The sequence below is a fragment of the Lactuca sativa genome, chromosome 9 (genome assembly GCF_002870075.4).
Source record: "Lactuca sativa cultivar Salinas chromosome 9, Lsat_Salinas_v11, whole genome shotgun sequence".
Taxonomy (NCBI): domain Eukaryota; kingdom Viridiplantae; phylum Streptophyta; class Magnoliopsida; order Asterales; family Asteraceae; genus Lactuca; species Lactuca sativa.
Window position 1 is genome coordinate 41589063 of NC_056631.2, and position 11873 is coordinate 41600935.

Sequence of the window (11873 nt, forward strand, 5' to 3'; positions counted from 1 at the left end):
TGTCTCCACCCATTCTCTGCCCCCGCTCTAATTCGCTCAGTCAAATATCCAAAAAACAAACCACGATGTGCTTCTCCTTTCTCCCATACCAGTCGACAGAAATCGAGGAGTCTTATGCCTAAAATTCTATATAGAGCCACAAAATCGACTATTGTTGGAAATGACGTTTATGCCTTGCCCTATTTGTCCAGTCGTTCAACAAATAAGGGGGAATGAAATTTCTGATTCATCTCTTGACTTCATCTTCTCAATCAAGCAAAAACGTGTATGATTTTTTCCCGCATCTGTGATTCATCTGGTATTTTTGATTTCTCCTTTATGCCTTTGATTTTTCCAACATCTACTTCTCATGTCTAAAAACGTCTTGATTTTACCATTTCAACATACAACCATTGGTTTAGAACTTTACATCCTTTAAGGAATTTGTAGTGATTATCAAAACTTCTTTTCATTATACAGTAGGAGGTACTCAAAAACAAAATCAAGGTCTGCAAGTTAAAAGAGGAAGACAAGTCGCTTAGTTTAATGTAACCCTGATTTTCTCCCCCAATTATCACTTTCCAATACATTCCAACAAACCCTCAGTCCATGGCCCCTCCATGTATCCTTCCTTATTAGGGTTCGTTGATTAGGTAATGTATTGTTTTCAGATATCAAATTACTGCAAACATATAATAGGGAGAATTGAAGTTTGAGGTTTTAGCCTTTTAAGTCGAATAAAGTAAATGTTAATTGTTGTTTTTTGTTTTCTTACTCTTTTAGTACTTTTCATTTGTTAATGCGTTTTTTATGGAAAAGGATATAATTTGTTTTAGCTTTTAGTTAGTGCTCTTGTTGACTGGTTGAAATTGTCGATTTGGAGTTCTGTGAATGGAGAATGGGCCATGCTCTAAGACTTGCTTTGATGCTGATTCTTCTTGCCATAGGTATGCTGTTATACTTAATCTCCTCATACTTTTATGGATTCTTCTATGAAGAAGGATACTCAATTACTCATAGAACATAGTCTTCCATGAATGAAGAATTCTTCATTTTGATTCATAATTATTCCAATGGTTATCTGATTCGCCCATAGTTCATCCATCTTCCAGCTCATATGACTTCGAGCATTGCAAAAATTTAGTGAAGCAATGGGCATCTTCTTCACTTCATTCAGACACCAACGATGGTCATATTGTTAAGGACTTGCTCTTTTTCCTTCATGTCCCAAGAACTGGAGGCCGAACTTATTTCCATTGGTAACTTCTTTCCCTTTCTTCAAGCATTCCGTTTTTCTAAAGACTATGAAGTATGAACATTACATAATCTTTTCTGTATTTACTTCATCTCAACAGCTTCTTAAAGAAACTCTATTCTAGTGCTCTAGAATGCCCTCAATCTTACGAAAAAATTACGATTTAATCCCCAGTAAGTTTCACAATTGCTACACTTATATTTGCTTATTATAATTTTCTTTTCTAAATCACTAAATTTTAAACCTTTTTGTGTTCTTGTGAAGCAAACCAGGTTGCAGACTATTGGTAACTCATGATGATTATAGCATGATGTCCAAACTTCCAACAGAGAAAACTTCAGTAGTAATAATCTTAAGGAACCCTATTGAGCGAGTTTTCAGTGCTTATGAATTTTCAATAGAAGTAGCTCCTAGGTTTTTAGTGCATCCAAATTTGACCTCGATATTGAAAATGTCTTCAAGAATACGTTCCAAAAATGGTGGCATAAGCACTCTTGAGATTTGGCCATGGAAGAATCTTGTTCCTTGGATGAGAGAGGATCTTTTCACTCGGGTATTTATGTCTTTTTAAACAGTAAAGCAGATTAGACAATAAGATATTGAGTTAATTTGTTATGTAATGAACAGAGAGATGAAAAAAAGAGAAGGGGCCCACATTATACATATGGGAGTGATTCATATGATATGGAGGAAATTGTTATGCCATTACATGAATACATTAATCACCCTGTAGCTATGGATATTGTTCACAATGGTGCTACATTCCAGGTATAAAATTTTACAAACAAGTTGACATTTTTGTCTTATTTGTTGTTGTGGCTAAATGTTTTTTTGTAAAAAGGTTGCATGTTTGACAAATAATTCTAATATTCGTGAGGCACATGAACTTGGCCAATGTGTAATAACACATGAGATTCTTGGGAAATATGTGCTTGAAGTTGCAAAGGTAAATTACTAAAATACCCTTCTAATCTAAAACTAAAAGTTTATCTTTTTAATGTTGATTTGTTGCAGAAAAGGTTGGATGATATGTTATATGTTGAAATCACAGAGGATCATAGAGAATCTGCTACAATGTTTGCAAATGTTGTTGGAGCACAATTTACTTCTCAGTTAATGGCATCAACTGTAAATAATAATAATAATAATAATAATAATAATAATAATAATAATAATAATAATAATAGTAATAATACATCAGGTATATCTTTGTTATTTTTATTTCTTAGTTATTTGTTATATATTTCCCCTATTTTTTAATAAGCATTTCTAAAGCTTTTACTTCTTGTGATTCAGAATAGGGTCCTTCAGTTTCCAATTCCACAATGATACACAATTGATGATCAGGTAATAATAAATACTTGGTAATTTTCTTTTTTTAAAAAAAGAAAAACTTTAGCTCTTTCATATTAGTGACTTAATATGCTTAAGTAGTGATTATCATAACCTTTTTTCCTTCAACATGACTGAACTTCAACTCAAACAGGTACTTGAGCATGCAAAAAAATAGATTGCAATGCGTATCTCCAAGGGTTCGCTCCCCATATCAGAGTCAAAGTGCAGTTGCAGCAGCCCATTACTTATGAGCAAGCTAAATATTTAGCCTTGAGTCTCAAGGATCCTATGCCCCAGAACACAAGAGGGTGTAAGAAGAAGAAGTCCAAAGAGCTTAAGAACAAGTGGGGAGGAATCGTCAAGGCAAAGTTTAGTCAACCCTATTCAAGGAAAAAGAGGAAAGAAAGCCTCATGATAGATTACCCACTTCACCAAGGGGATACTTGGGAATATTTCCCTTGTGCGGTAATTGTGGAATTCATCATCTGGGTAGTTGTTAGAATCTTAAGTGTAACAACTGCGAAAGGCCAAGACACATCGACAACGTTTGCAAGAGTGAACCAATCCAGTAGAAAGGAGTATTAATAGTTAGAATAAAGAGGTTTAGGAATCTGACTCTTAGGAATAATCATGTAACGATCGAACAAGGGGATTAAAAACCCTTAAAATTATACTCGACATTATTATATAAATATAAAGGTCTATTTTGAGTACATGATTGTGATAGATAAATAAAAATAGAAATCCTTCCAGGAATCCACACCAATATTAAGATAAGAGATTTAGGTCTCCTATTGGTATAAAATAAGGATAAAGAGCAAATATGATTTAAAAAGACAAATATTATATGCTAATGATAAAGTTGAAGAAATAGAAGTAGGAAACTAAAAAGGAAATTTGTTTATCCCAATAAGTAGGAAAAACGAATCGAGTTCCTAATTAAGAAACTGGTCTCCCACTTAAGATTACCATAAGGTCCGAATTTCAAAGAGGCAATTCCAAAAATAGGGGGAGAATGTAACAATTGGGAATTTTCCATCACCAATTATCACTAAAGATTAGCACCAACTAATGATAATGATATAACTTTTCATATTGAAGGAAGATATGATTAGTTAAATAATAATAATAATAGAGTCAGAAATGAGAGACCAAAAAGTTAAATGATGGTTAGTGTATTCGGAAAAGTACACAACAAAGTGATTCTGAGGATATAAGTGTTGCAAAAATCTGACTCCCATAGGAGGAGTTATGATTTTTGTAAAAATAAGAACCAACCACGTTAATAACGCTATTAGCATTAAAATAACGTGTTGGGATCGCTTGAGTTTCGATTAATGCCACTAAAAGGAAAATCGTAGTGACCCGTGACATAAGCAATTTGAAAGGAAGAAGGTCAAAAATGGAGTTCATATAAAGGAGATACGATTTTCAGAAATATATAAAAAACAAGTTAAAAGCAAAGTCAAAATTTGACAACGCAACCTTAAGGAAAGTTTTAGTACTAGTAGAGAGCTACACAAATATATAAAGAGTTTAAAAAACAAGATTCATATGAGGAAGATATGAATTTTGTTAAAAGAATTAGGGGTGCGCGTCATGGCCGACGCGCACACCTGACACCAAGATTCATCGAAGATTAAGGAGACGTGGACCATCAAAAGTGTGACATTTGGAAGGATCTGGACGGAGCCACGAAGCAAGTGCACGCCAAACATGAAGTGTGTCACTCGCACATCAACTATAAATAGAGGTACTCACTTATGGTTTTCTCACCCAATCAATCTTCCAAACCCTCTCTCTACACCTCTAAATCCATTTCGAATATCCTCTCAATGGCACAAAGATTTGGATGCAATGGCTTGGATGCTTCAGAATACGCTACTAGAGTGAGTACACGGTTCCTATTTTCACTATTTTAAAGGTTTTGTGGCGGGGGGTGGGGGGAGGGTGGAATACATGCTTATGAAATGGGTTGAACCCAAATAGGGGAGAACCAACCCACAAGACAGAAGTAGGAAGAGAATTTCAAATTTCAGTTTCTATGTTAAGAATCAGTAGAGTGAAACACTAGTAGATAGAAGTTATATGTTTAGGTTAGTTATTCGAGATAAAAGGAGAATGAAGTCTTCTACTAAGATTACCCATATGATATGAGTTTCTTACTTCAGAAGGAAACGTTGGTCTTCCTCCCAAGCATCTGATAGGATTTAGGAATTAACCGAATTTCCAAGTACGAATCAGATAGCCAAGAGAACCTGATAGGTTCGTACCTTCAAGCATATGGGATTTATCTTGGCATCATAGGAGCTGCTAGTAGGGTGTTCGCGGGGTGGTTAGGCTCGGTTAGTAATAAAATTATGAATCGTGATTGCGGGGCGGGTACCTCATGTGCACTACCCGAAACTGAACCGAATTGGCAAAAAAACTGAACCGAACCGTATGAAGACGGGTAACCACGATTCGGTTTACGGGTACCCACTAAACATAAACTTCAAATATAATCAAAACTACAAACTCTATTTCAATTATTCCTTTATAAAAATAAGTAAGCTAGAGACTCAAAAAAAAACATGATGACGTTAAAGTAACATTATTTATAAATTAATTATAATCTGTTTAATAACCATAGTAATGAAAATAACAAGAAAACATGATCGAATGTAGAAATGCAAACTAGATATTGGCCATGGACATTGGACCGTATGATGTTTCTTGTTAAAAGAAATTTGTCAACTACCATAGTCATGAAAAAAGATTGCATACAGTGGATTCAAAAAGATTACAATCATACAAGTAGGATCTATAATATTTTCATTTCTATATTATTAATATTTATCATTATTTATTTGTTTATTGTGTGCCAATCTTTCACTTTCCGTATCAGAAATAATGCTTCATGAACAATATTTGAATTATATATATATATATATATATATATATATATATATATATATATATATATATATATATATATATATATATATATATATATATATATATATGACGGTTCGGTTCGGGTATCCGCGGATACCTAAGTATCCAAACAGAAACCGATCCGTAGATAGTCGATTTTTTCGGTTTTGGTTTTTTCTATTTCGGTTACGGTTTTTTCGGTTTCGGATTGACCGGATCGGTTCGGTTTTTCGGTTTTGCGGTTTTTTTGCTCACCACTAGCTGCGTAACAAGGAATTCAATAAGTTGAGTAGCTCGCCAATAGAGAGAATCAAGATTCAGCTGTCAAGATACCTTATCGACTTAGAGGATGCAGCGAACCATTATAATCAAGGAAGGATGATGACAAGAGCGATCAAGCATCAAAAACCCAATAGTTGGCTAGTATTACAACATATTGTGAGAAAGCATAAGAACATATTGCACGAACAATAGTTATACCTCGATATAGGAAAAGTAGTTAGAGACTTGCAAGAATGTTATTGGTAACCTAGTGTTCATTATAATCTAGTAGGATGGAAGATAAGCATGCCTTATAATGTGTTAGTCACCAATATTAGAGTATTGGTTCCAATGTTTTCAAGCCAGTAAACCTGTTATACTAGTTTTAGTTAAAATTCAGGGTGTTAAGCACCTGAAATAGGGTGGAACATCATTTGTAATCAAGATTTGTGTGTGTTTTAAGATATGTTGAAAGCCTTTTAAAGGCATTATCCGGAAAGAGAGTTTCGTTAGGATCTTGTAAATAATTTCCTTAATGAATCATCGTATATGGAGTCGACAATGTTTCTGATCAAAGGAACAAATTGACATTTTACGTCTAAAGACGATCATTCGTGGTAGAGTATATATTATAAAAAGTCCAAACCGACAAGTTCCCAGATCTAAAAGATTTCGCAAGGAGTTAGAGAGTACATATACAAAAGATTTTAGGGATGAAATCTCTATAAGTGGTGGAGAGTTGTAACACCCTATTTCGCCTAGAAATATAAACGACTGATTACTTAACATAGACATTTTGATAGATGACTATTTTGGATGGATAATCTTGACAAAAGTCTTAGTAGTCGTAAAAGCGAGAGCGTACATATAAATAACGCCTAAATCTGACTTCGTATTTGGATTTTATGATTTTTAGAAGTTTCAGCATCATAGCGTGCAACACAGAAACCGAAATAGAGATGATTTGATTGTTAGGAAAAAACAATCAAAATGAGAGTTGAAGGTCTCATCTGTATGATTAAGTCGATATAAATACATTCAAGAACAAAATTTATATAAGGAAGCTATGATTTTTATACAGACTTTAACAGTCTAAACCTATTAAAATAAATTGTTAAAAATGAAGTGAGATTTAGCCGATAGATTCTATGCAAAAACTTTAGATCTCGTCGATAGTTATGTTTGGATATAACGAACATCGAAAATGGATCCTATGAAGAAGATATGATTTTTTGAAAAATCAGAAAAATCCTACGCGTAGGTGTGCGGCACGCATCTAACATACCATAAGATCGTGACACGTGTCACCAAACAGACGACGTCATGTCAACAAGCCCGACCAAGTGTGCGACGCGCACTCGTCCATGTGCACAACACACATCCTGAATTTCCCTATAAAATGTTGTGAATTCTCTTTACTTCTTCACACCCTTCTTTTGGATTCTCTCTGAAACACTTTCCACCCTTAAGTCCTTTTACTCTCTAGTTTTTAGCTATTTTAGTGAGGCCCTGCGACATCACAGAGATGGAAAAATAGAATCTCTAGGGTCGGAGTTCTACCAGTGCAATCTTTCGGTTTCGCTAGAAACTCCCTGTAAGTTAAGCTTGCTATGCTTTAAGTGTAGCTTATATTTATATTTATAGTATTTGTTATGAATATATAAATAGCATTTATCAGTAATTCCAGTTATAATATTGATTGATCTACTTACATAAGAGGTGTCTAGAATGGTCATGTTGGTTTGGTTGTTGGATTTCAGAAAAGCTATATGTCAAAATGATCTTGCCTCCCAACTTTCCTACATGACTGATCCTTATTTGATAGAACTCTCGATGTTCGTTGGAATTAGTGAAAGATCTAGGTTTCATTACTATATTTTCATAAGAATTGATAAGCTATAATATTCAAGGTTAATACCTGTTAAACACATTACCCTTTATGCCGGAGGGATATATGTCAATCGTCTGAGTAACTGTCCAGGTGAGTTATCTAACTATACCATGTATTACAATATACACCCATGTATCTTAGGATAGAGAACTAGTAGAATAGAGTTGGTAGTGTAATCTCCATATGCTTAAGGGTGAACTGGTAGAGCAAAAAGTATAAATGTACCTGTAGTAATAGCGTCTAAAGTGAATTCTCTATGTGTGTAGTTGTTATGCTATTTTTCCATCTCTCTGATGTCGTAGGACCTCACTAAAATAGTTGCAAACTAGAGAGTAAAAGGACTTAAGGGTGGAAAGTGTTTCATAGAGAATCTAGAAGAAGGGTGTGAAGAAGTGACGAGAATTCACAACATTTTATAGGGAAATTCAAGATGTGTGTCGTGCACATTGACAAGTGCACGTCGCACACTTGGTCGGGGATGTTGACATGACGTTGTCTTTGGTGAAACGGTTAAAGAGGTCGGGAGACTATAGGCTCGCATGTGGACGAAACAGTATGTAGGTTGTAAGTACACATAGCCCCGAGTTAACGAAATGACGTGTAGGCCGTAAGTACATATAGACCCGTCTTAACGAAATGACGCATAGGTCGTAAATACACCTAGACCTGCTTTAACGAAATGATGCATAGGTCGTAAGTATACGTATTATTGGCAGATCGTGAACCATTATATGTATGCATGTATATCACTATGATATATGGTATTTTGGAGAACTTTCTAATCCTCGTGTTTACCCAGTTAAATAAAATGTTTTTAGGTACTTCTGTGATTCGTGAAAAGGGCAATGTTCATATATGATTATACTTCTCTACTATATAATCATTTATGATTAAGCATACCCTACTGTTACCGATACGTTGGAGCGTTAGAGCGAAAATGAGAAATATGTGGCTAAGGTTGAATCTCAAGATCTTTATTTATTTATTTATTTTGAATATCAAGTAAACAGTATGTGTGTGTCTATATATATATATATATATATATATATATATATATATATATATATATATATATATATATATATATCCTTATTGTAATAAATGAATATGTTTTTTTTTTTCATATTGACAAGTGTCATTTTATTAGAACTTTTCGTTAATAGTATTTGACACATATCATGTAACTTGTCAATCAATTAATTATCAATTTTAGATTTTAAATTTCTCACTCTAATTATATTAAGTTAATAATAGATTCTCCATTTTAAATTTTAAATTTGAAAATTTTTCATTCTAATTATATTAAATTAATAACATTAGATAAAAAAAATTAATACAAAATATAAGGTGATATATTATTTCACATATTTATTCAAATCAACGATTATAATTTTATATAACTAAAAAATATATCTTAACTAATATTTTACTTAAAAGAGAACCACAGTTATAAAATTAATTAAACTTTTATATTAAAAAATTAAAATTATCAATTAATTGTTTTAAATAAAATATTAGTTAAGATATATTTTTTAGTTATATAAAATTATAATCGTTGATTTGAATCAATACATGAAATAATATATCACCTTATATTTTGTATTAATTTTTTTATCTAATGTTATTAATTTAATATAATTAGAATGAAAAATTTTAAAGTTTAAAATTTAAAATGGAGAATCAATTATTAACTTAATGTAATTAGAGTGAGAAATTTAAAATTTAAAATTGATAATTAATTGATTGACAAGTTACATGATATGTGTCAAATAATATTAATGAAAAGTTCTAATAATATGACACTTGTCAATATGAAAAAAACATATTAATTTATTAGAATAACTAGGTGTAAAACCTGTGTATTACATGGATTGATTAAAAAAATTAAATATTAAAATGTAAACATTTAGTATTTTTTTAAATAAAATTTTGAAATAAGGAAAGAAAAACATATTAATTACAATTACTGTCATATTTATTACATTTAATACTTTGTATATATAAGTATTATATGACTTTTTAATTTTAAAAATTAGAAAAACCTAGAAATTGACATGTGGATATAATTTAATTTCAAAAATATCATAAAATGACAAGTATCAAAACTAATGAGAGATTGACATGTAGCAAAATGAATCTTAATTTATTATAGTTGATATATATATATATATATATATATATATATATATATATATATATATATATATATATATATATATATTATAAAAATTAACGATTTATTTTAATGAGCTGTTAAACATGTCAAAAATGGTTAAAGTGAATAAATTAGTCAATTTCATAAGTTTTTTACTAAAAAAATTTAATCATCATAACTTTTTTATTAAAAAAAAATAGGATTTTATTAAAAAATATATCAAAATAATATGATTTTTCTGTATAGAATCCTACAGCCATTTAGTAAAAAAGATTAGCTTTTTTTCATTTGCGAACAAATGCCACGACGGCTTTATAACAACTTTTGCACTTACACTAACTTTTAATGACAAAATTTATAAACATATTAATTTTTTTTTCAAATGATGCTTTTAAAACTTTGAGTGATGGTTATATAACAAAAAGCTTCTCACTAGATCCAATGTACACTCTTACTTCCCTTGCTTAATGCTTAATGCACTGAGTTGTCTGAAGGTCGGCATACGAGAAAGATTACTTGAAAAACGGGAAATATTTTACCAGAATCTTAATTTGTGTCTCTAAAATATGGAAGTATTTCAATTTCATTTCCAAATGTATTATCTAACAATTACATCACCCCTAGAAGTCATTTATAAATTGTATCATAGCGACTACAATTTTGAGCCCGAAAGCTAGTATATTGTAACAGTTTTTTTATAAATAAAGTCCGTAGCATTATTACCATAAAATAAAAACGTATATATACTTAAAGAATTCTTAATATTGTTAAAATCATCATCCCCACCATAATTTATAGTACTATCACAATCTAAAATTTTGTAAATTTATCCAAGGGTTTTTGTTTGACAAAATGAAGGGGCCCTTATGAATTGTCACATAATACTCCCGATTTCTATTCATGTACACAAGGTTCCTCATACTACTTCACATTTCTATTCAAGTATGAGATTGTAGCCATTGAGTATACACATCCATACCCATTCAAGTGCATCTTTTTCTTGTTCAAATCCATTGCATAAAACTCTCCATGGTTTCTAATTGATTCAGCCCAGTGGTAACAGTTGTCGATACCCATACCTTAAAAATAGCATTATTTCAAGTCTTGTTGAAAATACATAAACATAACTAAAAGATATTGTCAATACTTACCTCTATTAATATTGCAACTCATCTGATGCATGTCTAATAGCTGGAAAACTTTTGTTACCCCAATTTGGGATAATGACTTAAAAGGGTAATATATTTTTTGATTTGTACACATTTAGTCACTAAGTTTTTTTCCGTCCACATTTACCCCTTCAACTTGTTAAGCTGTACACATTTAGTCCTTATGACCGACTACTCCAGGTTAGCCGATAAAAATGACTAAATAGGGTAATATATTTATCACTTTGTACACATTTAGTCCTTAATATTTTTGTACACATTTAGTCATTCATATTTTTTTTTGTTGCAAAATAATTCATTTTTGTTTTTGTATTCATTCAGTACTTATGAATGATTTCTTTAGGTTTTTCTCACGACATCTTATGTGGGATAACCACATGGTGGTGGGATAGTTTCAGGTGGTCCTCCTATATGTTGTAGGCCAAGATATCTGGTGTGGGTCGGCTATAAGATGTAGGCACGAAGACTCGAGAAGAGCGGTTGGATTAATATGTTATGCCAACAAACCCTGGGTATTCACTGATTGGACCTGTTGCATGTTGGTATTCCAGTCTGATGACTGATTAGGCCAGATATACCAATCTGATGAGTGTGGGTCTGTTATGCATGATAATACGTTTGTTGTGTTGGGTATTTTGGGGGAAACTCACTAAACTTTGTGCTTACCTAGTTGTTTATGTTTTCAGGTTCTATCGTTAGTCGTAGGAAGGCGAATACATGACTGTACACACTTATCAACAATATTGAGGATTACGCATTTCTTATATTACTCTGATTTTCGATAAATGTATTTTGGAATAAACGTTTTTTCTTAATAATGAATTTATAATTATGAAGTTTTGCCTTATTTAAAAATGAAATTTTTTGGTTGTGAAAATGAGACATTACACATAAACATTAACAGTCTCACAC

General features: G+C 31.8%; 1 pseudogene; it reads left to right on the top strand.

The window, feature by feature from the left end:
* Positions 1-434: 434 nt before the first annotated feature.
* On the top strand, positions 435-3282 carry LOC111898277 (protein-tyrosine sulfotransferase-like; annotated as a pseudogene).
* Positions 3283-11873: the final 8591 nt, after the last annotated feature.